The 27,030-nt window shown below is 46.2% G+C and overlaps 8 non-coding genes across 8 annotated transcripts; all 8 read left to right on the top strand.

Annotated features, from left to right (window-relative positions):
- Window positions 1-9,955: 9,955 nt before the first annotated feature.
- On the top strand, window positions 9,956-10,095 carry LOC126143343 (U4 spliceosomal RNA). Its single transcript, XR_007529736.1, has one exon. It is a non-coding gene; the product is annotated as a U4 spliceosomal RNA (small nuclear RNA).
- Window positions 10,096-12,368: 2,273 nt separating this feature from the next.
- LOC126143341 (U4 spliceosomal RNA) lies at window positions 12,369-12,508 on the top strand. Its single transcript, XR_007529735.1, has one exon. It is a non-coding gene; the product is annotated as a U4 spliceosomal RNA (small nuclear RNA).
- A 2,273-nt stretch (window positions 12,509-14,781) lies between these two features.
- On the top strand, window positions 14,782-14,921 carry LOC126143340 (U4 spliceosomal RNA). The gene has a single exon (XR_007529734.1). It is a non-coding gene; the product is annotated as a U4 spliceosomal RNA (small nuclear RNA).
- Window positions 14,922-17,194: 2,273 nt separating this feature from the next.
- LOC126143339 (U4 spliceosomal RNA) lies at window positions 17,195-17,334 on the top strand. Its single transcript, XR_007529733.1, has one exon. It is a non-coding gene; the product is annotated as a U4 spliceosomal RNA (small nuclear RNA).
- Window positions 17,335-19,606: 2,272 nt separating this feature from the next.
- LOC126143338 (U4 spliceosomal RNA) lies at window positions 19,607-19,746 on the top strand. Its single transcript, XR_007529732.1, has one exon. It is a non-coding gene; the product is annotated as a U4 spliceosomal RNA (small nuclear RNA).
- Window positions 19,747-22,018: 2,272 nt separating this feature from the next.
- On the top strand, window positions 22,019-22,158 carry LOC126143337 (U4 spliceosomal RNA). The gene has a single exon (XR_007529731.1). It is a non-coding gene; the product is annotated as a U4 spliceosomal RNA (small nuclear RNA).
- A 2,272-nt stretch (window positions 22,159-24,430) lies between these two features.
- On the top strand, window positions 24,431-24,570 carry LOC126143336 (U4 spliceosomal RNA). Its single transcript, XR_007529730.1, has one exon. It is a non-coding gene; the product is annotated as a U4 spliceosomal RNA (small nuclear RNA).
- Window positions 24,571-26,842: 2,272 nt separating this feature from the next.
- LOC126143335 (U4 spliceosomal RNA) lies at window positions 26,843-26,982 on the top strand. Its single transcript, XR_007529729.1, has one exon. It is a non-coding gene; the product is annotated as a U4 spliceosomal RNA (small nuclear RNA).
- Window positions 26,983-27,030: the final 48 nt, after the last annotated feature.

Below are 27,030 nucleotides of genomic sequence, written 5' to 3'. Positions count from 1 at the left end.
CATGGATACAGGGGTTATTACTGCAACTGTAGCACTTACAATTGTGTGTCAGGTGGAGCCTGCGTGTATGTCCTTACCTCTGTATATAGTGCTCCTGTGCCCCTTCAAACATCATTGGAAGCTGTGGCTGTACGCGTAAGGACTACCCAGGACATAACCGTCTGCAGTGTCTATCTCCCTCCAGGTGGTACAGTCTCCCGGACCGAATTGGCTGCACTTGTCGCCCAACTCCCCACGCCTTTTCTTCTCCTGGGGTATTTTAACGCCCACAATCCCCTGTGGGGTGGAACGAAGGTTACTGGCCGAGGCAGAGAGGTCGAGAATCTCATCTCCCAACTCGACCTCTGCCTCTTAAACACTGGCGCCGCCACACATTTCAGTGTGGCGCATGGCACGTTCTCGACCATAGATCAGTCGTTGTACAGCCCAGGGCTGGAGAGTCCATGACGACTTGTGTGGTAGTGACCATTTTCCCATCTTCCTTTCACTACCCCAGCGTCGATGCCATGAACGCCTGCCTCGATGGGCATTTAGCAAGGCAAACTGGGAAACGTTGTCCTCTGCTGCCACTGTTGAATCTCTCCCCCAAGGTACCATCGATGTGGCTGTTGAGGAACTGACTGCAGCGGTTGTTTCCGCTGTGGAACGTACCATTCCTTGTTTGTTAGGGTGCCCCAGGCGAAAGTCAGTGCCTTGGTGGTCTCCGGAGGTAGCTGAAGCCATTAAAGAACGTCGGCGGGCTTTTCAGCGACATAAGCGGCACCCGTCTTTGGAGAACCTCATTTTTTTCAAGCGTCTCCGTGCTCAGCCACGGCGGCTCATCAAAAGGCGGAAACAGGAGTGCTGCGAGAGGTACGTTTCCCATACTTCACCCTCCCAGGTGTGGATGAAGATTCGGCGCATCTTTGGATTGCAGCACTCTACTGGTGTCTCAGGGCTTATCATCAACGGGGCGGTATCCTCCGATACTGATATAATCGCAGAGCATTTCGCTCAGCACTATGTTCGGGCCTCTGCGTCAGGGAATTACCCACCTTTGTTTCGCGCGCTAAAACGCCAGGAGGAATGCAAACGGTTTTCTTTTGCTTCTCGCCACCCTGAGGCGTATAACACCCCATTTAGTTTGTGGGAACTCCAAAGAGCCCTGGCACAGTGCCCCAATACAGCCCCCCCCCCCCTCGGGTTCGGGGGTTAGAATAGGCCCACGGTATTCCTGCCTGTCGTGACTAAAAGGAGTCTCACATGTTTCGGCCTTATTTGATGGTCCCCTCTCCGGTTTGACCTCCATCTTTCTAAATTATTCCGAAGAGCGAGCTAATTGGGGAAGGGCGCCTTAAATGGTGCACTGTATCCGTCGTGCATTGAGACCTTTAGCCGGCTTTCTCGTCGTTGCAGTGGTGTCCCGCTCGTTTTCGATCTCTTGGGCGAGGATACGTCCCTGGCCGCGATTCCCACGCTGCACTCTGCAGTGTTTCTTTTAACTGCGACGACGACCTTGGACATTTTTGCACCTAAGATGCAGCACGGTAGCCTGTCCATTGTGGTGGGGCCGCCATGTACCCTGTTGGTTGTAGCCCCCTGACAACACAGGGATCGCTCTACTGATGCCTGCGCCGTTAACTCCCCATGTATGCCAAGGAGTAGATGCCTATCCTCCTGGGATATCGGGACTCCCGGCAACTTCTATCCTGCGAGGTGGCTTTTGCTGTGGCTGGGTGGCGCCCGTGGGGAGGGCCCTTGGTCGGAGTAGGTGGCATCAGGGCGGATGACCCGCAATGAAGCGTGGTACATCATCTCTCGCTGGCGGCCAGCTGCCAGCAGTCTCTAAGCGTTCTCGGGCTCAATTTAATGCTCAGAAGTACGATCCGAAAACGTCCCCCTCCCTGGCCACGCCGTGGGAAGAGCGTAAGTCTCACGATGGAGGCAACAGTTATTCGCCCCGATTCTTAGTTTGCACGAGAGCTGATGGGGAGTCTTTTCTCTCCACAAAGCCTCAGTTCTTCGTCAAGCATTTAGAGGACAAGTTTGGGGAGGTGGAGGGTTTGTCTAAAATGCGCTCTGGGTCAGTACTGATACAAACGGCATCCTCTGCCCTGTCACGCAGGTTACTTGCTTGTGACAAGTTGGGGGATGTTAACGTTACTATTACACCACGTAAGAGTTTAAATATGGTCCAGGGTGTTACTTTCGATAGGGACCTCCTTTTGCAGTCTGATGACGAGCTGCGCGCCAACTTAGAACGTAGAGGTGTTCATTTCGTCCGGCGCGTTCATTGGGGTCCGAGGGACAATCAGGTTGCTACCGGTGCCTTCATCTTGGCCTTCGAGGGTGATATGTTACCAGAAAAGGTCAAGGTGATGGTCAACCGATGTGAAGTCAAGCCCTATATCCCTCCCACGATGCGGTGCTTCAAGTGCTGGAAGTTCGGCCATATGTCATCCCGCTGCACTTCCAGCCTCACATGTCGAGATTTGCGGACGCCCATCTCATCCCGATACTCCATGTGCCCCCACCTCCCATCTGTGTCAACTGCGGGGAGCACCATTCACCTTGCTCGCCAGACTGCAGAATATTCCAGGAAGAGCGCAAAATCATGGAATATAAGACCCTGGACTGACTGACTTATACTGAGGCCAAAAGGAAATACGACTGATCACATCCAGTGAGAATGACATCTTCCTACGCCGCTGCTACAACACCTGTGCTCGCCCCATCCGTTTCGCGACTTCCAGCCGGGTCGATGAGTGGTACAACTCCTCCTGCCCCCTTGTCAGTGGGGGGCTGTGCCACCTACCTCAGGAGCAACACCATCCCCCCCATCGGGGACGTCGGTCCCCGCTTCTAAGCCGGAGAAATGTCCAACTTCTTCGGCTTCTCACGCTCGCAAGGGGTCCCTTGGGACCCTCCCTTCCCAGGTTTCCACCAGTGGGAAGGCTGACGACAGACAGTGGCGTAAGTGCCCACTATCAGCTGGTAAAAGGGCTTCACGATCCTCCTCAGTCCCGGAGACTGAATCGGTGAAGCCCTCCCAGCCAGTTAAACCCAAGGAGCAGCGTGAGAAATCAAAGAAGAAGAGGTCTAAGCCCAAGGAACTCGCGGTGGCAGCTACCCCGCCGCAACCTTCCAGCTCTGCGTCTGAGCACGAGGTGGAGATTCTGGCGTCCGCTGAGGACCTCGATCTCGCCAGTCCCTCAGACGCCATGAATAGCACTAGCACAGTTGCTCAATCGGAGGCAGCAGGTGACCCAGCGGCGTAATCTGCCTTCCCAGTCCCGTCACGCCTTTCTCAGCCATGGACATAACCATCCTCCAGTAGAACTGCAGCGGTTTCTTCCACCATGTAGCTGAGCTCCACCAACTTATCAGCCTTCACCCTTTCCTCTGCATTGCTCTGCAGGAAACTTGGTTTCCAGCAATGCGCACCCCCGCCCTCCGTGGCTATCGGGGTTATTATAAGAACCGGGCAGCTTATGAAAGGATGTCTGGTGGCGTCCGCGTCTGTGTCCTTAACTCTCTTCACAGCGAGTCTGTCCCTCTACAAACAGCTTTAGAGGCTGTCGCTGTTAGGGTGTGGACGCCGCAGGCTCTTACCGTCTGCAGTCTTTACCTTCCACCGGAGGGTGATGTCGCGCAGCATGTCCTGCCTGCGCTGATAGCCCAATTGCCGCCACCTTTCATGTTACTGGGCGACTTTAACGCCCATAACCCTCTTTGGGGTGGGTCAGTGGCAACAAGTCGAGGCGCCACCGTTGAGCATTTATTGTTGCAGCTCGATCTCTCGATTTTGAAAGATGGTGCCTTCACACACTTCAGTGTGGCGCATGGCACATACTCCGCCATTGACCTTTCAATCTGTAGCCCTAGCCTCTTACCGTCTGTCCAATGGAATGTGCATGACGACCTGTGTGGTAGTGACCACTTTCCGATCTTTCTGTCACTACCACAGCGTCACTCTTCTGGGCGCCCTAGCAGATGGGCTATGAATAAGGCTGACTGGGACTTGTTCTCCTCCACTGCCGTTATTGAGCCTCTCTCTAATGATGACATTGATGCGGTGGTTACATCGGTCACCACCGGCATCGTTACTGCCGCCGAATCTGCCATTCCCCGTTCCTCTGGGTCCCCTCGGCGGGGGACTGTGCCTTGGTGGTCGCCTGAGATCGCTGCAGCGATTAAAGATCGCCGGCGTGCGCTACAGCGTCACAAGCGACATCCCTGCATTGAACACTTCATCACCTTCAAACAGCTGCGTGCGCGGGCCCGCCTCCTTATTCGCCAGGGCAAGGAGGAGTGCTGGGAGCGGTATGTGTCCACCATTGGCCTCCACGTCACTCCATCGCAGGTCTGGGCCAAGATTTGACGCGTTTACCGCTATCGGAGCCCTGCCAGCGTCACGGCGCTCTCACTGAATGAATGGAGCAGTTTGTACTGACTCCGACGTCATTGGAAACCGCTTAGCAGAGCATTTTGCTATGAGTTCCGCTTCTGCGAATTACCCCCACGCCTTCCGCTCCATTAAAGAGCGGATGGAACGTCGGAGTCTTTCATTTCACACCCACACTTCTGAATCCTACAATGCTCCATTCAGTGAGTGGGAATTTCACAGTGCCCTTGCCACTTGCCCTGATACCGCTCCCGGGCCCGATCGCATCCACTGTCAGATGCTCAAACACCTTTCAGTGGTCTGCAAGCGACGCCTCCTCGACCTTTACAACCGTCTCTGGGTCGAGGGTGAGTTTCCGTCGCAATGGCGGGAAAGCATTTTCATCCCCGTTTTGAAACCGGACAAGAGCCCTTTGGAGGTGGACAGCTACCGCCCCATTAGCCTCACCAACGTTCTTTTTAAGCTTCTCGAACGGATGGTGTGCCAGCGCTTGATTTGGGTACTGGAGTCTCGGGGCCTTCTGGCTCCGTCTCAGGGTGGGTTCCGGAAAGGCCGCTCCGCCGCCGACAATCTGGTGAGCCTGGAGTCGTCCATCCGTACTGCCTTTGCTCGCCGTCAGCACCTGGTCGCTGTCTTTTTCGACGTGCGGAAGGCGTACGATACAACATGGCGTCATCATATCCTCTCTACGCTTCATGGATGGGGTCTTCGGGGCCCTCTGCCGATCTTTATCCGCAATTTCCTGTCGTATCGTACCTTCCACGTGCAAGTCGCAGCCTCATATAGTTCCTCCCACGTCCAGGAGAACGGCGTGCCACAGGGTTCTGTTTTAAGTGTCTGCCTGTTTTTAATAGCCATTAACGGTCTCGCTGCGGCCGTGGGAAATTCTGTCTCCGCTTCCCTGTATGCTGACGACTTCAGCCTTTACTACAGCTCTATTGGCATTGCAGCTGCTGAATGTCAGCTACAGGGCGCAATCCGCAATGCGCAGTCTTGGGCTGTAGCTCATGGGTTCCAGTTTTCGGCAGCCACGACCTGCGTCATGCATTTCTGCCGGCGACGTTCTGTCCACCCGGAGCCGCAGCTTTCTCTTAATGGCGCACTTCTGTCAGTGGTTAGATCACACAGGTTTTTGGGGGTGGTTTTCGATGCCCGATTGACTTGGCTGCCTCATATCGGGCAGCTCAAACAGGCGTGTTGGCGGCATCTCAATGCTCTGCGATGTTTGAGCCACACCCGCTGGGGCGCTGACCGATACCCCGTTCCGGCTCTACCAGGCGTTACTCCAGTCTCGTCTGGATTATGGGAGCCTGGCTTATGGCTCAGCTTCCCCATCTGCGTTGCGGGTGCTGGACCCAATTCTCCATAGCGGGATACGCCTTGCCACTGGTGCCTTCCGCACCAGTCCTGTGGACAGCATACTAGTGGAGGCAGGTGTCCCTCCACTGCGGTTACGACGCCAAAAATTACTGGCTGCTTATGCTGCCCATGTTTTTAGCTTGCCTGGGCATCCAAATTACCGTGTCCTGTTCCCACAGTCAGTCGTCCATCTGCCAGACCGTCGGCCCCCGTAGGGTTGTCCGATCGCCGTACGCGTCAAGGAGCTTCTCTCTGGGCTTGGGTTTTCCCTGTTCCACCTCCTTTCCAGGCACCTCTGCGTACACCCCTGTGGTGTGTTCCTCGCCCTTACCTTCGGCTCGACTTGGTACAGGGCTCGAAGGACTCAGTCTCTCCAGAGGCCTTCCGCCGCCGCTTTTATTCCATCCTGGCCACGTATCAGGGCTCTGGAATTGTTTACACTGACGGTTCTATGGTTGCTGGTCGTGTCGAGTATGCGCTAACTCTAGGGGACCATTCCAAACAACGTTCCTTGCCGGATGGCTGCAGCGTTTACACTGCTGAGTTGGTTGCCATCTTTCGTGCCCTAGAGTATATCCGCTCCTGCTCAGGTGAGTCCTTAGTTATCTGTAGCGATTCCCTGAGCGGTTTACGAGCTCTCGACCAGTGTTTCCCTCGTTCTCGTCTGATGATGGCTATCCATGACTCCCTGCATATCCTTGCGCGTTGTGGCCGCTCTGTGGTCTTCACGTGGACCCCAGGCCATGTTGGGATACCTGGAAATGAGAATGTTGACCACCTGGCGAATGAGGTGACCCGTACATTGGCCTCCTGGAGACAGATTTGCGAGCGTTCCTACGCAGCAAAATTCTGGACCTTTGGGACACTGACTGGCGCGCCCTGCCTTCACGAAACAAACTTTGGGCCATCAAGGAGGCTACTGGTGTGTGGCGGTCCTCCTAGCGGGTCTCTCGCAAGGAGTCTGTTGTCCTGTGCCGGCTGCGCATTGGGCACACATTAATGAAGCACGGCCACCTATTGCGACGTGAGGACCCACCTTTATGTCGCTGTGGCTCCGTTTTGACAGTGGTCCACATTTTATTGGACTGTCCACTTTCAGCTGTGCTCAAGGAGACGTTTGCGCTGCCTGACGTGCTCTCTGCACTTTCACTAGATGACTCTGCCATGGTGGACTTAGTTTTGCGTTTTATTTGGGCAGGGGGTTTTCATCATTTAATGAGTGTTTGTTTTATTTTAATGTCTTGTGTTGATTCTGGCCTTTGGCCTACGGTTTTAACTTCAGTTTTTAATGTGTTTTCGGTGGTTGGCTTTTCCTTTTCTTGTTCCTCTGGTCGGCCAACCACTGTCCCACTCTGTGTGATTTTATTTCGTTTTGTCTGGTCCTTGTCTACGTTTCTTTTGTTCTGTGTCGTCTGTCTCCTATTCTGTTGAACGTTTTATGTTTATTCTCTGTGGGTATTTTTGTTTTTTTTTTTGGAAAAAGGGACCGATGACCTCTGCAGTTTGGTCCCTTTAATCCTTCAACAAACCAACCAACCAACCGTTAATCTCCGGCGCGCGAATGTTCACTAACCATGTACGAGTGCGGGGACCTGCCAGGAGAGGAGGAGGGCGGCTGGGAGAGGGAGAAGGGAGAGCAGTTGCCATGGGCAGGGGAGATAGGGAGAAGAAAGGAATGGGGTGGGAAGCCCGGAGGAACAGGGATGGAGGGAGGGGACAGAGGAAAAGGAAAGAGAAGGGAGGGAGGGTGCCTAAAGGAAAGGGCACAGGAAGTGGGGGAGGATCAAAGTTGGGGTAGAAGGAGGGGACGAGGGCATCATCAGGGAGGGGAGCTGGCGGAAGCCACCTTGGGAGAGGGTAAGGAGGGTGGAGGGATGGGGACCAGGTGGGACATTGGAATACAGGCACGGCACTGGGTGGGTGTGGGAGAGGAGGGGTGAGACAAGCAGGTGAGGAGGATCGAGTTTACATGAGGTGTACAGGATCCGTATCCTTTCAAGCTAAAGGAGGAGGTGGGGGAAGGGGACGAGATCGTACAGGATCCGCATGGGGGATGGGAGACGTATGCGATAGGCGAGGCAGAGAGCATAGCGTTCAAGGACTTGGAAGGATTTATAAAAGGTAGGTGGGGCGGAGATCCAGGCTGGATGGGCGTAACAAAGGATAGGGCGGATGAGAGATTTATAGGTGTGGAGGATGGTGGAGGGGTCCAGACGCCACGTACGGCTGGAAAGGAGCTAGAGGAGACGGAGTTGGGAGCGTGCCTTGGCTTGCATCGTCCGGAGATGGGGAGTCCTGGAGAGGCGACGGTCGAGGGTGACGCCAAGGTACTTAAGGGTGGGAGTGAGGGCGATAGGACGGCCATAGATGGTGAGATAGAAATGAAGGAGGCAGAGGGAATGGGTGGTTTTGCCTACAAGGATTGTCTGGGTTTTGGAGGGATTGACCTTGAGCAACCACTGGTTGCACCAAGTGGTGAACTGGTCAAGGTGGAATTGGAGAAGGTATGGGCAGCACTGCAGGGTGGGGCCAAGGGCAAGGAACACGGTGTCATCGGCAAACTGGAGAAGGTGGACGGGGGGTGACGGCGGTGGCATGTCCGCTGTATACAAAAGGTACAGAAGGGGGGAGAGGACGGAGCCTTGGGGCACACTGGCGGAAGGGAAGAAGGTGTAGGAATCTGTGGTATGGATGGTGTCATAGGAAGGACGGGGGGGGAGAGAAAGGAGCTGATCAGATGGACGTAGTTAATGGGAAGGGCGAAGGTTTGGAGCTTGAAGAGGAGACGCCATATGCGATCATAAGCACGATCGAGGTCCAGGGAGAGGAATATTGTGGAGCGACGGGAATTAATCTGGTCGGAAAGGAGATGAGTGAGGTGAAGGAGAAGGTCGTTGGAAGAGAAGGACGGCCGAAAGCCACACTGGGTGACGGGAAGGACGCTGTGCTGGCGGAGATGCTGGTGGATGCGTTGGGTGAGGGTAGATTCCAGGACCTTGCTGAAGACCGAGTCAAGGCTGATGGGACGGTAAGAGAAGACGGCGGACGGCGGTTTGCCAGGCTTAAGGAACATTAGGATACGGGAGGTTTTCCACAGGTTGGGGTAGAAACCAGTGGACAGGACTACATTGTGGAGCCTGGCCAGGGTGGAGAGGAATGAGACAGGAGTTTCACAAAGGTGATGATAGGCGACACTATCGTGACCAGGAGCGGTGTTGCGTTTTGTGCGGAGTGTATCAATGAGATCCTGTATAGTGATAGGGGCATTGAGTTCTGTGTGTGCAATGTTGTCCAAGTACTCGAAGCAGGCGCGAGGGGAGGGACAGAGTTGTCAGTTCGATCACGGACATAGGGGAATAGGGAGTAATCGAACTGGGGATCATCGGGTATGGAAAACATATCAGAGAGGTAGGAGGCAAAGTGATCGGCCTTACTAAGGGTGTCAGGGAAGGGGTGATCATCATGAAGAAGAGAATAGTAAGGGGAGGGTTTAGTTCTGGTAAGGCGGCGGAAGGTAGACCAGATCTTGGACGAGTTAATAGGAAGGGTAGCATTTAAATGGGTGCATGTCTGTCGCCAGTCCCGGCGTTTCTTAACCGCGAGCAAATTACGAACGTGTCGCTGGAGCTGATGGTGGCGTCATAGTGTGTCCAGGTCACGCGTGCGGAGGAAGGCACGGTAGAGACGGCGGGATTCATGGCGGAGGAGGACGGCCTGTGGGGGGTAAGGTAGGACAGTGGGGGTGGATGGCGACAGTTAGCACGTGGGCCTCCACGGCCTCAGACAAGGACTGCTGGAGAAAGGAGGCGGCATGGGTTACATCGTCAGGGTGGTGGTAGGTGAAGGGGTGGCTTAATAGGTGTGCCGGTAATTGCTAAATGAGGTTGTGCTACTTTCGCCTGTGGGGGGGCTAGGCGAGTGAGCAGTAGCGCGCCTGTCGGTCAAGGGGAGAACTACTGTGCAATTTTGAGTGTTTAAGATGGCGGTAAGTGGGCGTGTAAGCAACTATTAGACACAAGGAGCAAAGAACAGAGAGTCTGCCTCTAATAAAATGTGTTTTACTGTTTTTTTTCTGTATATTTCTGTATTTGTTTTCCCCAAAGGAACTTGAGTAGTGTAAGGTAATACTGATAGGTAGCGATGATGCAAGTACCTGTAGGTGCTTGGAACGAACGTCAGGTATAAATAGCAGTGCCAGGCGCAAGGTAGTTAATCTTTGCGCAGTGGCAATATCGTAACCAATGAAGTATAACTGAGGTGCGATTATTGCTAGTTGAAAACTTTTACCAATACCCCGCCAGAGAGACGTGAAATACCGACTCTGTGGCAATTTTTGGCAGCTCCTCAGGGGGTGTAAGTCTCATGGAAACAATGCTTCAAGCTGTGTTTATCTGTGAACACATTCTGCACTTGTGGAAGTGTTTGGCTGATGGTTGTTAGGGACCATGTACACAGACTAGGCTGTGTTCACTGATGAATTGTGTACATGTCTTTGACAGCTGGTGAGAAACATTCTCCTCAGTGTAAGATGTTGTGCAACTGCTATGTGTGAATAAAGATGCCAATGTGGACAGTTGAAATGTGGTTCTGTCCAGTGGCAATTCTTGCTCCATAGCATACTAGTGGTACACACATGCAGTGGTTACTGATAAATGTAGGATTTGACAAAACTTCTGTCAGAATTTAGTGGAGGAGACTAGGGCAGTACAGTGAGAGTTGGTGAGTGTGTGGGAGGCCAGTGTTGTACTTAAATCATTTTCACAGCACTGCCAGTGTTATAATTTGTGTTTGTGTCCTGATCATTATATGGATGTTTGATCCTTTTTGGACACTGCTGTGTGTACACCTTGATAATTAGAACTTATGACCATGGAACTGCTGTTGATAATATTGGGCAATGAGTTTGTTGACTTGAGATGATTGATGTGTTAGGCTGCACAGTGCCTAGTAAGGGCACTCACATTGAATACAGTATCCTATGTGGTGTGTGTTACATGGGACAGGAACAACTGTAATGTTGTGCAAGGCTTTGCCTCATTTTGAGAATACATACATGTGCTGTAGTGTGCAGAGCAGAGTGATTGAAAGAAAGGTAAGTGCTTGTAGCTATTTGTATGGTAGCTAATGCAGTCCCTGGTGTTGAGGTTTTGTTGAACCTTTATGTAGCTTACATGTTTCATCTAAAGGCTACTGGTGGTAAATCTCCTTCATGCAGTGATTGTGCAGTAGAATTTGGTTGGCTGCAGCCATGGCATTCACATTTTGAACAGTGTTATTAGTGCATTTCTTGGTGTATTCCTTGAACTGTGGATTTACTGTTCAAATGTGACAGATAATACAGTGTGATAGTTTAAATGGGATGGTGAGCTTAATGATGGTCCAGTGTGCTATGAGAATGTATTGCATGTGGAATACTGAAGAGAGGGAACAAATGGTTGTGGGGTAAATTTTGTGATTGTATCTGTGAATATAAACCAAGGAATGCAATGAATAACACAGTGGTAGAGCAAGTGTAGGTGAGAACTGTAGCAGGAGTGGTGCATTTTTTGAGAGCAGAAGTAGTTGGCTTGTGATGGCTCATTCTTTGTGTCTCTTCATTTGAGAATATGACTGTTCCTATATGCAAGGTGAGCAAAATTTGCTGCCTACCATAGCACAAATGGACCCATAGAAAATGTCTTATTTGTTTGGATCTGTTATGAGTGGTTGGCACTCGAGATACTATTTAGCACACATTCAGATATTTTCATTTTTGTCAGGCAATATATTAGCTGGGGCCAACGAGACAGCAGGCGGGTTTTCTATGATTGTTCTGGGGCAAGAACATAAACGGCAGAGGAGCCCAAAACATACATTTTTCTGCAGGTTGTTTGGCGCAATGTGGAATAAGTGTGTATCGTGTATATTTAAGACTGCAGCATGTGTTCCCAGCGCTATGAAGCAATTTACTGACTGAATTCTAGTTGTACTTTCCTGCAAGGTAAACTCATTTCAACAACTTAACCCAGCCACATGAGAGGATTTGTAAATCTCATTTCATTGTGTTTCCAGGGTGCCTAATCTGTTACACGAATATTTCACCCATCGACATTAATCAATTTCACGGCATGATTCGAGTAAAACTAGCGTTCTACTGCTCAGTACGTCAAACAGCTTTTGCTGACAAGTGTATGGTTTGTTAAGTTAATGTAAATGCAGTTGGCAGTTTTCTTGGTGTCTAGTACTAACCAGCGGCCACAAAATAACAAAATCTAACGATGAGTCTTAATGGGTGTGCCGGTATTTGCTAAATGAGGTTGTGCTACTTTCGCCTGTGGGGGGGCTAGGCGAGTGAGCAGTAGCGCGCCTGTCGGTCAAGGGGAGAACTACTGTGCAATTTTGAGTGTTTAAGATGGCGGTAAGTGGGCGTGTAAGCAACTATTAGACACAAGGAGCAAAGAACAGAGAGTCTGCCTCTAATAAAATGTGTTTTACTGTTTTTTTTTCTGTATATTTCTGTATTTGTTTTCCCCAAAGGAACTTGAGTAGTGTAAGGTAATACTGATAGGTAGCGATGATGCAAGTACCTGTAGGTGCTTGGAACGAACGTCAGGTATAAATAGCAGTGCCAGGCGCAAGGTAGTTAATCTTTGCGCAGTGGCAATATCGTAACCAATGAAGTATAACTGAGGTGCGATTATTGCTAGTTGAAAACTTTTACCAATACCCCGCCAGAGAGACGTGAAATACCGACTCTGTGGCAATTTTTGGCAGCTCCTCAGGGGGTGTAAGTCTCATGGAAACAATGCTTCAAGCTGTGTTTATCTGTGAACACATTCTGCACTTGTGGAAGTGTTTGGCTGATGGTTGTTAGGGACCATGTACACAGACTAGGCTGTGTTCACTGATGAATTGTGTACATGTCTTTGACAGCTGGTGAGAAACATTCTCCTCAGTGTAAGATGTTGTGCAACTGCTATGTGTGAATAAAGATGCCAATGTGGACAGTTGAAATGTGGTTCTGTCCAGTGGCAATTCTTGCTCCATAGCATACTAGTGGTACACACATGCAGTGGTTACTGATAAATGTAGGATTTGACAAAACTTCTGTCAGAATTTAGTGGAGGAGACTAGGGCAGTACAGTGAGAGTTGGTGAGTGTGTGGGAGGCCAGTGTTGTACTTAAATCATTTTCACAGCACTGCCAGTGTTATAATTTGTGTTTGTGTCCTGATCATTATATGGATGTTTGATCCTTTTTGGACACTGCTGTGTGTACACCTTGATAATTAGAACTTATGACCATGGAACTGCTGTTGATAATATTGGGCAATGAGTTTGTTGACTTGAGATGATTGATGTGTTAGGCTGCACAGTGCCTAGTAAGGGCACTCACATTGAATACAGTATCCTATGTGGTGTGTGTTACATGGGACAGGAAGAACTGTAATGTTGTGCAAGGCTTTGCCTCATTTTGAGAATACATACATGTGCTGTAGTGTGCAGAGCAGAGTGATTGAAAGAAAGGTAAGTGCTTGTAGCTATTTGTATGGTAGCTAATGCAGTCCCTGGTGTTGAGGTTTTGTTGAACCTTTATGTAGCTTACATGTTTCATCTAAAGGCTACTGGTGGTAAATCTCCTTCATGCAGTGATTGTGCAGTAGAATTTGGTTGGCTGCAGCCATGGCATTCACATTTTGAACAGTGTTATTAGTGCATTTCTTGGTGTATTCCTTGAACTGTGGATTTACTGTTCAAATGTGACAGATAATACAGTGTGATAGTTTAAATGGGATGGTGAGCTTAATGATGGTCCAGTGTGCTATGAGAATGTATTGCATGTGGAATACTGAAGAGAGGGAACAAATGGTTGTGGGGTAAATTTTGTGATTGTATCTGTGAATATAAACCAAGGAATGCAATGAATAACACAGTGGTAGAGCAAGTGTAGGTGAGAACTGTAGCAGGAGTGGTGCATTTTTTGAGAGCAGAAGTAGTTGGCTTGTGATGGCTCATTCTTTGTGTCTCTTCATTTGAGAATATGACTGTTCCTATATGCAAGGTGAGCAAAATTTGCTGCCTACCATAGCACAAATGGACCCATAGAAAATGTCTTATTTGTTTGGATCTGTTATGAGTGGTTGGCACTCGAGATACTATTTAGCACACATTCAGATATTTTCATTTTTGTCAGGCAATATATTAGCTGGGGCCAACGAGACAGCAGGCGGGTTTTCTATGATTGTTCTGGGGCAAGAACATAAACGGCAGAGGAGCCCAAAACATACATTTTTCTGCAGGTTGTTTGGCGCAATGTGGAATAAGTGTGTATCGTGTATATTTAAGACTGCAGCATGTGTTCCCAGCGCTATGAAGCAATTTACTGACTGAATTCTAGTTGTACTTTCCTGCAAGGTAAACTCATTTCAACAACTTAACCCAGCCACATGAGAGGATTTGTAAATCTCATTTCATTGTGTTTCCAGGGTGCCTAATCTGTTACACGAATATTTCACCCATCGACATTAATCAATTTCACGGCATGATTCGAGTAAAACTAGCGTTCTACTGCTCAGTACGTCAAACAGCTTTTGCTGACAAGTGTATGGTTTGTTAAGTTAATGTAAATGCAGTTGGCAGTTTTCTTGGTGTCTAGTACTAACCAGCGGCCACAAAATAACAAAATCTAACGATGAGTCTTAATGGGTGTGCCGGTATTTGCTAAATGAGGTTGTGCTACTTTCGCCTGTGGGGGGGCTAGGCGAGTGAGCAGTAGCGCGCCTGTCGGTCAAGGGGAGAACTACTGTGCAATTTTGAGTGTTTAAGATGGCGGTAAGTGGGCGTGTAAGCAACTATTAGACACAAGGAGCAAAGAACAGAGAGTCTGCCTCTAATAAAATGTGTTTTACTGTTTTTTTTTCTGTATATTTCTGTATTTGTTTTCCCCAAAGGAACTTGAGTAGTGTAAGGTAATACTGATAGGTAGCGATGATGCAAGTACCTGTAGGTGCTTGGAACGAACGTCAGGTATAAATAGCAGTGCCAGGCGCAAGGTAGTTAATCTTTGCGCAGTGGCAATATCGTAACCAATGAAGTATAACTGAGGTGCGATTATTGCTAGTTGAAAACTTTTACCAATACCCCGCCAGAGAGACGTGAAATACCGACTCTGTGGCAATTTTTGGCAGCTCCTCAGGGGGTGTAAGTCTCATGGAAACAATGCTTCAAGCTGTGTTTATCTGTGAACACATTCTGCACTTGTGGAAGTGTTTGGCTGATGGTTGTTAGGGACCATGTACACAGACTAGGCTGTGTTCACTGATGAATTGTGTACATGTCTTTGACAGCTGGTGAGAAACATTCTCCTCAGTGTAAGATGTTGTGCAACTGCTATGTGTGAATAAAGATGCCAATGTGGACAGTTGAAATGTGGTTCTGTCCAGTGGCAATTCTTGCTCCATAGCATACTAGTGGTACACACATGCAGTGGTTACTGATAAATGTAGGATTTGACAAAACTTCTGTCAGAATTTAGTGGAGGAGACTAGGGCAGTACAGTGAGAGTTGGTGAGTGTGTGGGAGGCCAGTGTTGTACTTAAATCATTTTCACAGCACTGCCAGTGTTATAATTTGTGTTTGTGTCCTGATCATTATATGGATGTTTGATCCTTTTTGGACACTGCTGTGTGTACACCTTGATAATTAGAACTTATGACCATGGAACTGCTGTTGATAATATTGGGCAATGAGTTTGTTGACTTGAGATGATTGATGTGTTAGGCTGCACAGTGCCTAGTAAGGGCACTCACATTGAATACAGTATCCTATGTGGTGTGTGTTACATGGGACAGGAAGAACTGTAATGTTGTGCAAGGCTTTGCCTCATTTTGAGAATACATACATGTGCTGTAGTGTGCAGAGCAGAGTGATTGAAAGAAAGGTAAGTGCTTGTAGCTATTTGTATGGTAGCTAATGCAGTCCCTGGTGTTGAGGTTTTGTTGAACCTTTATGTAGCTTACATGTTTCATCTAAAGGCTACTGGTGGTAAATCTCCTTCATGCAGTGATTGTGCAGTAGAATTTGGTTGGCTGCAGCCATGGCATTCACATTTTGAACAGTGTTATTAGTGCATTTCTTGGTGTATTCCTTGAACTGTGGATTTACTGTTCAAATGTGACAGATAATACAGTGTGATAGTTTAAATGGGATGGTGAGCTTAATGATGGTCCAGTGTGCTATGAGAATGTATTGCATGTGGAATACTGAAGAGAGGGAACAAATGGTTGTGGGGTAAATTTTGTGATTGTATCTGTGAATATAAACCAAGGAATGCAATGAATAACACAGTGGTAGAGCAAGTGTAGGTGAGAACTGTAGCAGGAGTGGTGCATTTTTTGAGAGCAGAAGTAGTTGGCTTGTGATGGCTCATTCTTTGTGTCTCTTCATTTGAGAATATGACTGTTCCTATATGCAAGGTGAGCAAAATTTGCTGCCTACCATAGCACAAATGGACCCATAGAAAATGTCTTATTTGTTTGGATCTGTTATGAGTGGTTGGCACTCGAGATACTATTTAGCACACATTCAGATATTTTCATTTTTGTCAGGCAATATATTAGCTGGGGCCAACGAGACAGCAGGCGGGTTTTCTATGATTGTTCTGGGGCAAGAACATAAACGGCAGAGGAGCCCAAAACATACATTTTTCTGCAGGTTGTTTGGCGCAATGTGGAATAAGTGTGTATCGTGTATATTTAAGACTGCAGCATGTGTTCCCAGCGCTATGAAGCAATTTACTGACTGAATTCTAGTTGTATTTTCCTGCAAGGTAAACTCATTTCAACAACTTAACCCAGCCACATGAGAGGATTTGTAAATCTCATTTCATTGTGTTTCCAGGGTGCCTAATCTGTTACACGAATATTTCACCCATCGACATTAATCAATTTCACGGCATGATTCGAGTAAAACTAGCGTTCTACTGCTCAGTACGTCAAACAGCTTTTGCTGACAAGTGTATGGTTTGTTAAGTTAATGTAAATGCAGTTGGCAGTTTTCATGGTGTCTAGTACTAACCAGCGGCCACAAAATAACAAAATCTAACGATGAGTCTTAATGGGTGTGCCGGTATTTGCTAAATGAGGTTGTGCTACTTTCGCCTGTGGGGGGGCTAGGCGAGTGAGCAGTAGCGCGCCTGTCGGTCAAGGGGAGAACTACTGTGCAATTTTGAGTGTTTAAGATGGCGGTAAGTGGGCGTGTAAGCAACTATTAGACACAAGGAGCAAAGAACAGAGAGTCTGCCTCTAATAAAATGTGTTTTACTGTTTTTTTTTCTGTATATTTCTGTATTTGTTTTCCCCAAAGGAACTTGAGTAGTGTAAGGTAATACTGATAGGTAGCGATGATGCAAGTACCTGTAGGTGCTTGGAACGAACGTCAGGTATAAATAGCAGTGCCAGGCGCAAGGTAGTTAATCTTTGCGCAGTGGCAATATCGTAACCAATGAAGTATAACTGAGGTGCGATTATTGCTAGTTGAAAACTTTTACCAATACCCCGCCAGAGAGACGTGAAATACCGACTCTGTGGCAATTTTTGGCAGCTCCTCAGGGGGTGTAAGTCTCATGGAAACAATGCTTCAAGCTGTGTTTATCTGTGAACACATTCTGCACTTGTGGAAGTGTTTGGCTGATGGTTGTTAGGGACCATGTACACAGACTAGGCTGTGTTCACTGATGAATTGTGTACATGTCTTTGACAGCTGGTGAGAAACATTCTCCTCAGTGTAAGATGTTGTGCAACTGCTATGTGTGAATAAAGATGCCAATGTGGACAGTTGAAATGTGGTTCTGTCCAGTGGCAATTCTTGCTCCATAGCATACTAGTGGTACACACATGCAGTGGTTACTGATAAATGTAGGATTTGACAAAACTTCTGTCAGAATTTAGTGGAGGAGACTAGGGCAGTACAGTGAGAGTTGGTGAGTGTGTGGGAGGCCAGTGTTGTACTTAAATCATTTTCACAGCACTGCCAGTGTTATAATTTGTGTTTGTGTCCTGATCATTATATGGATGTTTGATCCTTTTTGGACACTGCTGTGTGTACACCTTGATAATTAGAACTTATGACCATGGAACTGCTGTTGATAATATTGGGCAATGAGTTTGTTGACTTGAGATGATTGATGTGTTAGGCTGCACAGTGCCTAGTAAGGGCACTCACATTGAATACAGTATCCTATGTGGTGTGTGTTACATGGGACAGGAAGAACTGTAATGTTGTGCAAGGCTTTGCCTCATTTTGAGAATACATACATGTGCTGTAGTGTGCAGAGCAGAGTGATTGAAAGAAAGGTAAGTGCTTGTAGCTATTTGTATGGTAGCTAATGCAGTCCCTGGTGTTGAGGTTTTGTTGAACCTTTATGTAGCTTACATGTTTCATCTAAAGGCTACTGGTGGTAAATCTCCTTCATGCAGTGATTGTGCAGTAGAATTTGGTTGGCTGCAGCCATGGCATTCACATTTTGAACAGTGTTATTAGTGCATTTCTTGGTGTATTCCTTGAACTGTGGATTTACTGTTCAAATGTGACAGATAATACAGTGTGATAGTTTAAATGGGATGGTGAGCTTAATGATGGTCCAGTGTGCTATGAGAATGTATTGCATGTGGAATACTGAAGAGAGGGAACAAATGGTTGTGGGGTAAATTTTGTGATTGTATCTGTGAATATAAACCAAGGAATGCAATGAATAACACAGTGGTAGAGCAAGTGTAGGTGAGAACTGTAGCAGGAGTGGTGCATTTTTTGAGAGCAGAAGTAGTTGGCTTGTGATGGCTCATTCTTTGTGTCTCTTCATTTGAGAATATGACTGTTCCTATATGCAAGGTGAGCAAAATTTGCTGCCTACCATAGCACAAATGGACCCATAGAAAATGTCTTATTTGTTTGGATCTGTTATGAGTGGTTGGCACTCGAGATACTATTTAGCACACATTCAGATATTTTCATTTTTGTCAGGCAATATATTAGCTGGGGCCAACGAGACAGCAGGCGGGTTTTCTATGATTGTTCTGGGGCAAGAACATAAACGGCAGAGGAGCCCAAAACATACATTTTTCTGCAGGTTGTTTGGCGCAATGTGGAATAAGTGTGTATCGTGTATATTTAAGACTGCAGCATGTGTTCCCAGCGCTATGAAGCAATTTACTGACTGAATTCTAGTTGTACTTTCCTGCAAGGTAAACTCATTTCAACAACTTAACCCAGCCACATGAGAGGATTTGTAAATCTCATTTCATTGTGTTTCCAGGGTGCCTAATCTGTTACACGAATATTTCACCCATCGACATTAATCAATTTCACGGCATGATTCGAGTAAAACTAGCGTTCTACTGCTCAGTACGTCAAACAGCTTTTGCTGACAAGTGTATGGTTTGTTAAGTTAATGTAAATGCAGTTGGCAGTTTTCTTGGTGTCTAGTACTAACCAGCGGCCACAAAATAACAAAATCTAACGATGAGTCTTAATGGGTGTGCCGGTATTTGCTAAATGAGGTTGTGCTACTTTCGCCTGTGGGGGGGCTAGGCGAGTGAGCAGTAGCGCGCCTGTCGGTCAAGGGGAGAACTACTGTGCAATTTTGAGTGTTTAAGATGGCGGTAAGTGGGCGTGTAAGCAACTATTAGACACAAGGAGCAAAGAACAGAGAGTCTGCCTCTAATAAAATGTGTTTTACTGTTTTTTTTCTGTATATTTCTGTATTTGTTTTCCCCAAAGGAACTTGAGTAGTGTAAGGTAATACTGATAGGTAGCGATGATGCAAGTACCTGTAGGTGCTTGGAACGAACGTCAGGTATAAATAGCAGTGCCAGGCGCAAGGTAGTTAATCTTTGCGCAGTGGCAATATCGTAACCAATGAAGTATAACTGAGGTGCGATTATTGCTAGTTGAAAACTTTTACCAATACCCCGCCAGAGAGACGTGAAATACCGACTCTGTGGCAATTTTTGGCAGCTCCTCAGGGGGTGTAAGTCTCATGGAAACAATGCTTCAAGCTGTGTTTATCTGTGAACACATTCTGCACTTGTGGAAGTGTTTGGCTGATGGTTGTTAGGGACCATGTACACAGACTAGGCTGTGTTCACTGATGAATTGTGTACATGTCTTTGACAGCTGGTGAGAAACATTCTCCTCAGTGTAAGATGTTGTGCAACTGCTATGTGTGAATAAAGATGCCAATGTGGACAGTTGAAATGTGGTTCTGTCCAGTGGCAATTCTTGCTCCATAGCATACTAGTGGTACACACATGCAGTGGTTACTGATAAATGTAGGATTTGACAAAACTTCTGTCAGAATTTAGTGGAGGAGACTAGGGCAGTACAGTGAGAGTTGGTGAGTGTGTGGGAGGCCAGTGTTGTACTTAAATCATTTTCACAGCACTGCCAGTGTTATAATTTGTGTTTGTGTCCTGATCATTATATGGATGTTTGATCCTTTTTGGACACTGCTGTGTGTACACCTTGATAATTAGAACTTATGACCATGGAACTGCTGTTGATAATATTGGGCAATGAGTTTGTTGACTTGAGATGATTGATGTGTTAGGCTGCACAGTGCCTAGTAAGGGCACTCACATTGAATACAGTATCCTATGTGGTGTGTGTTACATGGGACAGGAAGAACTGTAATGTTGTGCAAGGCTTTGCCTCATTTTGAGAATACATACATGTGCTGTAGTGTGCAGAGCAGAGTGATTGAAAGAAAGGTAAGTGCTTGTAGCTATTTGTATGGTAGCTAATGCAGTCCCTGGTGTTGAGGTTTTGTTGAACCTTTATGTAGCTTACATGTTTCATCTAAAGGCTACTGGTGGTAAATCTCCTTCATGCAGTGATTGTGCAGTAGAATTTGGTTGGCTGCAGCCATGGCATTCACATTTTGAACAGTGTTATTAGTGCATTTCTTGGTGTATTCCTTGAACTGTGGATTTACTGTTCAAATGTGACAGATAATACAGTGTGATAGTTTAAATGGGATGGTGAGCTTAATGATGGTCCAGTGTGCTATGAGAATGTATTGCATGTGGAATACTGAAGAGAGGGAACAAATGGTTGTGGGGTAAATTTTGTGATTGTATCTGTGAATATAAACCAAGGAATGCAATGAATAACACAGTGGTAGAGCAAGTGTAGGTGAGAACTGTAGCAGGAGTGGTGCATTTTTTGAGAGCAGAAGTAGTTGGCTTGTGATGGCTCATTCTTTGTGTCTCTTCATTTGAGAATATGACTGTTCCTATATGCAAGGTGAGCAAAATTTGCTGCCTACCATAGCACAAATGGACCCATAGAAAATGTCTTATTTGTTTGGATCTGTTATGAGTGGTTGGCACTCGAGATACTATTTAGCACACATTCAGATATTTTCATTTTTGTCAGGCAATATATTAGCTGGGGCCAACGAGACAGCAGGCGGGTTTTCTATGATTGTTCTGGGGCAAGAACATAAACGGCAGAGGAGCCCAAAACATACATTTTTCTGCAGGTTGTTTGGCGCAATGTGGAATAAGTGTGTATCGTGTATATTTAAGACTGCAGCATGTGTTCCCAGCGCTATGAAGCAATTTACTGACTGAATTCTAGTTGTACTTTCCTGCAAGGTAAACTCATTTCAACAACTTAACCCAGCCACATGAGAGGATTTGTAAATCTCATTTCATTGTGTTTCCAGGGTGCCTAATCTGTTACACGAATATTTCACCCATCGACATTAATCAATTTCACGGCATGATTCGAGTAAAACTAGCGTTCTACTGCTCAGTACGTCAAACAGCTTTTGCTGACAAGTGTATGGTTTGTTAAGTTAATGTAAATGCAGTTGGCAGTTTTCTTGGTGTCTAGTACTAACCAGCGGCCACAAAATAACAAAATCTAACGATGAGTCTTAATGGGTGTGCCGGTATTTGCTAAATGAGGTTGTGCTACTTTCGCCTGTGGGGGGGCTAGGCGAGTGAGCAGTAGCGCGCCTGTCGGTCAAGGGGAGAACTACTGTGCAATTTTGAGTGTTTAAGATGGCGGTAAGTGGGCGTGTAAGCAACTATTAGACACAAGGAGCAAAGAACAGAGAGTCTGCCTCTAATAAAATGTGTTTTACTGTTTTTTTTCTGTATATTTCTGTATTTGTTTTCCCCAAAGGAACTTGAGTAGTGTAAGGTAATACTGATAGGTAGCGATGATGCAAGTACCTGTAGGTGCTTGGAACGAACGTCAGGTATAAATAGCAGTGCCAGGCGCAAGGTAGTTAATCTTTGCGCAGTGGCAATATCGTAACCAATGAAGTATAACTGAGGTGCGATTATTGCTAGTTGAAAACTTTTACCAATACCCCGCCAGAGAGACGTGAAATACCGACTCTGTGGCAATTTTTGGCAGCTCCTCAGGGGGTGTAAGTCTCATGGAAACAATGCTTCAAGCTGTGTTTATCTGTGAACACATTCTGCACTTGTGGAAGTGTTTGGCTGATGGTTGTTAGGGACCATGTACACAGACTAGGCTGTGTTCACTGATGAATTGTGTACATGTCTTTGACAGCTGGTGAGAAACATTCTCCTCAGTGTAAGATGTTGTGCAACTGCTATGTGTGAATAAAGATGCCAATGTGGACAGTTGAAATGTGGTTCTGTCCAGTGGCAATTCTTGCTCCATAGCATACTAGTGGTACACACATGCAGTGGTTACTGATAAATGTAGGATTTGACAAAACTTCTGTCAGAATTTAGTGGAGGAGACTAGGGCAGTACAGTGAGAGTTGGTGAGTGTGTGGGAGGCCAGTGTTGTACTTAAATCATTTTCACAGCACTGCCAGTGTTATAATTTGTGTTTGTGTCCTGATCATTATATGGATGTTTGATCCTTTTTGGACACTGCTGTGTGTACACCTTGATAATTAGAACTTATGACCATGGAACTGCTGTTGATAATATTGGGCAATGAGTTTGTTGACTTGAGATGATTGATGTGTTAGGCTGCACAGTGCCTAGTAAGGGCACTCACATTGAATACAGTATCCTATGTGGTGTGTGTTACATGGGACAGGAAGAACTGTAATGTTGTGCAAGGCTTTGCCTCATTTTGAGAATACATACATGTGCTGTAGTGTGCAGAGCAGAGTGATTGAAAGAAAGGTAAGTGCTTGTAGCTATTTGTATGGTAGCTAATGCAGTCCCTGGTGTTGAGGTTTTGTTGAACCTTTATGTAGCTTACATGTTTCATCTAAAGGCTACTGGTGGTAAATCTCCTTCATGCAGTGATTGTGCAGTAGAATTTGGTTGGCTGCAGCCATGGCATTCACATTTTGAACAGTGTTATTAGTGCATTTCTTGGTGTATTCCTTGAACTGTGGATTTACTGTTCAAATGTGACAGATAATACAGTGTGATAGTTTAAATGGGATGGTGAGCTTAATGATGGTCCAGTGTGCTATGAGAATGTATTGCATGTGGAATACTGAAGAGAGGGAACAAATGGTTGTGGGGTAAATTTTGTGATTGTATCTGTGAATATAAACCAAGGAATGCAATGAATAACACAGTGGTAGAGCAAGTGTAGGTGAGAACTGTAGCAGGAGTGGTGCATTTTTTGAGAGCAGAAGTAGTTGGCTTGTGATGGCTCATTCTTTGTGTCTCTTCATTTGAGAATATGACTGTTCCTATATGCAAGGTGAGCAAAATTTGCTGCCTACCATAGCACAAATGGACCCATAGAAAATGTCTTATTTGTTTGGATCTGTTATGAGTGGTTGGCACTCGAGATACTATTTAGCACACATTCAGATATTTTCATTTTTGTCAGGCAATATATTAGCTGGGGCCAACGAGACAGCAGGCGGGTTTTCTATGATTGTTCTGGGGCAAGAACATAAACGGCAGAGGAGCCCAAAACATACATTTTTCTGCAGGTTGTTTGGCGCAATGTGGAATAAGTGTGTATCGTGTATATTTAAGACTGCAGCATGTGTTCCCAGCGCTATGAAGCAATTTACTGACTGAATTCTAGTTGTACTTTCCTGCAAGGTAAACTCATTTCAACAACTTAACCCAGCCACATGAGAGGATTTGTAAATCTCATTTCATTGTGTTTCCAGGGTGCCTAATCTGTTACACGAATATTTCACCCATCGACATTAATCAATTTCACGGCATGATTCGAGTAAAACTAGCGTTCTACTGCTCAGTACGTCAAACAGCTTTTGCTGACAAGTGTATGGTTTGTTAAGTTAATGTAAATGCAGTTGGCAGTTTTCTTGGTGTCTAGTACTAACCAGCGGCCACAAAATAACAAAATCTAACGATGAGTCTTAATGGGTGTGCCGGTATTTGCTAAATGAGGTTGTGCTACTTTCGCCTGTGGGGGGGATAGGCGAGTGAGCAGTAGCGCGCCTGTCGGTCAAGGGGAGAACTACTGTGCAATTTTGAGTGTTTAAGATGGCGGTAAGTGGGCGTGTAAGCAACTATTAGACACAAGGAGCAAAGAACAGAGAGTCTGCCTCTAATAAAATGTGTTTTACTGTTTTTTTTCTGTATATTTCTGTATTTGTTTTCCCCAAAGGAACTTGAGTAGTGTAAGGTAATACTGATAGGTAGCGATGATGCAAGTACCTGTAGGTGCTTGGAACGAACGTCAGGTATAAATAGCAGTGCCAGGCGCAAGGTAGTTAATCTTTGCGCAGTGGCAATATCGTAACCAATGAAGTATAACTGAGGTGCGATTATTGCTAGTTGAAAACTTTTACCAATACCCCGCCAGAGAGACGTGAAATACCGACTCTGTGGCAATTTTTGGCAGCTCCTCAGGGGGTGTAAGTCTCATGGAAACAATGCTTCAAGCTGTGTTTATCTGTGAACACATTCTGCACTTGTGGAAGTGTTTGGCTGATGGTTGTTAGGGACCATGTACACAGACTAGGCTGTGTTCACTGATGAATTGTGTACATGTCTTTGACAGCTGGTGAGAAACATTCTCCTCAGTGTAAGATGTTGTGCAACTGCTATGTGTGAATAAAGATGCCAATGTGGACAGTTGAAATGTGGTTCTGTCCAGTGGCAATTCTTGCTCCATAGCATACTAGTGGTACACACATGCAGTGGTTACTGATAAATGTAGGATTTGACAAAACTTCTGTCAGAATTTAGTGGAGGAGACTAGGGCAGTACAGTGAGAGTTGGTGAGTGTGTGGGAGGCCAGTGTTGTACTTAAATCATTTTCACAGCACTGCCAGTGTTATAATTTGTGTTTGTGTCCTGATCATTATATGGATGTTTGATCCTTTTTGGACACTGCTGTGTGTACACCTTGATAATTAGAACTTATGACCATGGAACTGCTGTTGATAATATTGGGCAATGAGTTTGTTGACTTGAGATGATTGATGTGTTAGGCTGCACAGTGCCTAGTAAGGGCACTCACATTGAATACAGTATCCTATGTGGTGTGTGTTACATGGGACAGGAACAACTGTAATGTTGTGCAAGGCTTTGCCTCATTTTGAGAATACATACATGTGCTGTAGTGTGCAGAGCAGAGTGATTGAAAGAAAGGTAAGTGCTTGTAGCTATTTGTATGGTAGCTAATGCAGTCCCTGGTGTTGAGGTTTTGTTGAACCTTTATGTAGCTTACATGTTTCATCTAAAGGCTACTGGTGGTAAATCTCCTTCATGCAGTGATTGTGCAGTAGAATTTGGTTGGCTGCAGCCATGGCATTCACATTTTGAACAGTGTTATTAGTGCATTTCTTGGTGTATTCCTTGAACTGTGGATTTACTGTTCAAATGTGACAGATAATACAGTGTGATAGTTTAAATGGGATGGTGAGCTTAATGATGGTCCAGTGTGCTATGAGAATGTATTGCATGTGGAATACTGAAGAGAGGAAACAAATGGTTGTGGGGTAAATTTTGTGATTGTATCTGTGAATATAAACCAAGGAATGCAATGAATAACACAGTGGTAGAGCAAGTGTAGGTGAGAACTGTAGCAGGAGTGGTGCATTTTTTGAGAGCAGAAGTAGTTGGCTTGTGATGGCTCATTCTTTGTGTCTCTTCATTTGAGAATATGACTGTTCCTATATGCAAGGTGAGCAAAATTTGCTGCCTACCATAGCACAAATGGACCCATAGAAAATGTCTTATTTGTTTGGATCTGTTATGAGTGGTTGGCACTCGAGATACTATTTAGCACACATTCAGATATTTTCATTTTTGTCAGGCAATATATTAGCTGGGGCCAACGAGACAGCAGGCGGGTTTTCTATGATTGTTCTGGGGCAAGAACATAAACGGCAGAGGAGCCCAAAACATACATTTTTCTGCAGGTTGTTTGGCGCAATGTGGAATAAGTGTGTATCGTGTATATTTAAGACTGCAGCATGTGTTCCCAGCGCTATGAAGCAATTTACTGACTGAATTCTAGTTGTACTTTCCTGCAAGGTAAACTCATTTCAACAACTTAACCCAGCCACATGAGAGGATTTGTAAATCTCATTTCATTGTGTTTCCAGGGTGCCTAATCTGTTACACGAATATTTCACCCATCGACATTAATCAATTTCACGGCATGATTCGAGTAAAACTAGCGTTCTACTGCTCAGTACGTCAAACAGCTTTTGCTGACAAGTGTATGGTTTGTTAAGTTAATGTAAATGCAGTTGGCAGTTTTCTTGGTGTCTAGTACTAACCAGCGGCCACAAAATAACGAAATCTAACGATGAGTCTTAATGGGTGTGCCGGTATTTGCTAAATGAGGTTGTGCTACTTTCGCCTGTGGGGGGGCTAGGCGAGTGAGCAGTAGCGCGCCTGTCGGTCAAGGGGAGAACTACTGTGCAATTTTGAGTGTTTAAGATGGCGGTAAGTGGGCGTGTAAGCAACTATTAGACACAAGGAGCAAAGAACAGAGAGTCTGCCTCTAATAAAATGTGTTTTACTGTTTTTTTTCTGTATATTTCTGTATTTGTTTTCCCCAAAGGAACTTGAGTAGTGTAAGGTAATACTGATAGGTAGCGATGATGCAAGTACCTGTAGGTGCTTGGAACGAACGTCAGGTATAAATAGCAGTGCCAGGCGCAAGGTAGTTAATCTTTGCGCAGTGGCAATATCGTAACCAATGAAGTATAACTGAGGTGCGATTATTGCTAGTTGAAAACTTTTACCAATACCCCGCCAGAGAGACGTGAAATACCGACTCTGTGGCAATTTTTGGCAGCTCCTCAGGGGGTGTAAGTCTCATGGAAACAATGCTTCAAGCTGTGTTTATCTGTGAACA

Source organism: Schistocerca cancellata, unplaced genomic scaffold (genome assembly GCF_023864275.1).
Source record: "Schistocerca cancellata isolate TAMUIC-IGC-003103 unplaced genomic scaffold, iqSchCanc2.1 HiC_scaffold_791, whole genome shotgun sequence".
NCBI classification, from domain to species: domain Eukaryota; kingdom Metazoa; phylum Arthropoda; class Insecta; order Orthoptera; family Acrididae; genus Schistocerca; species Schistocerca cancellata.
This window is presented reverse-complemented; position numbering and strand designations above follow the sequence as displayed.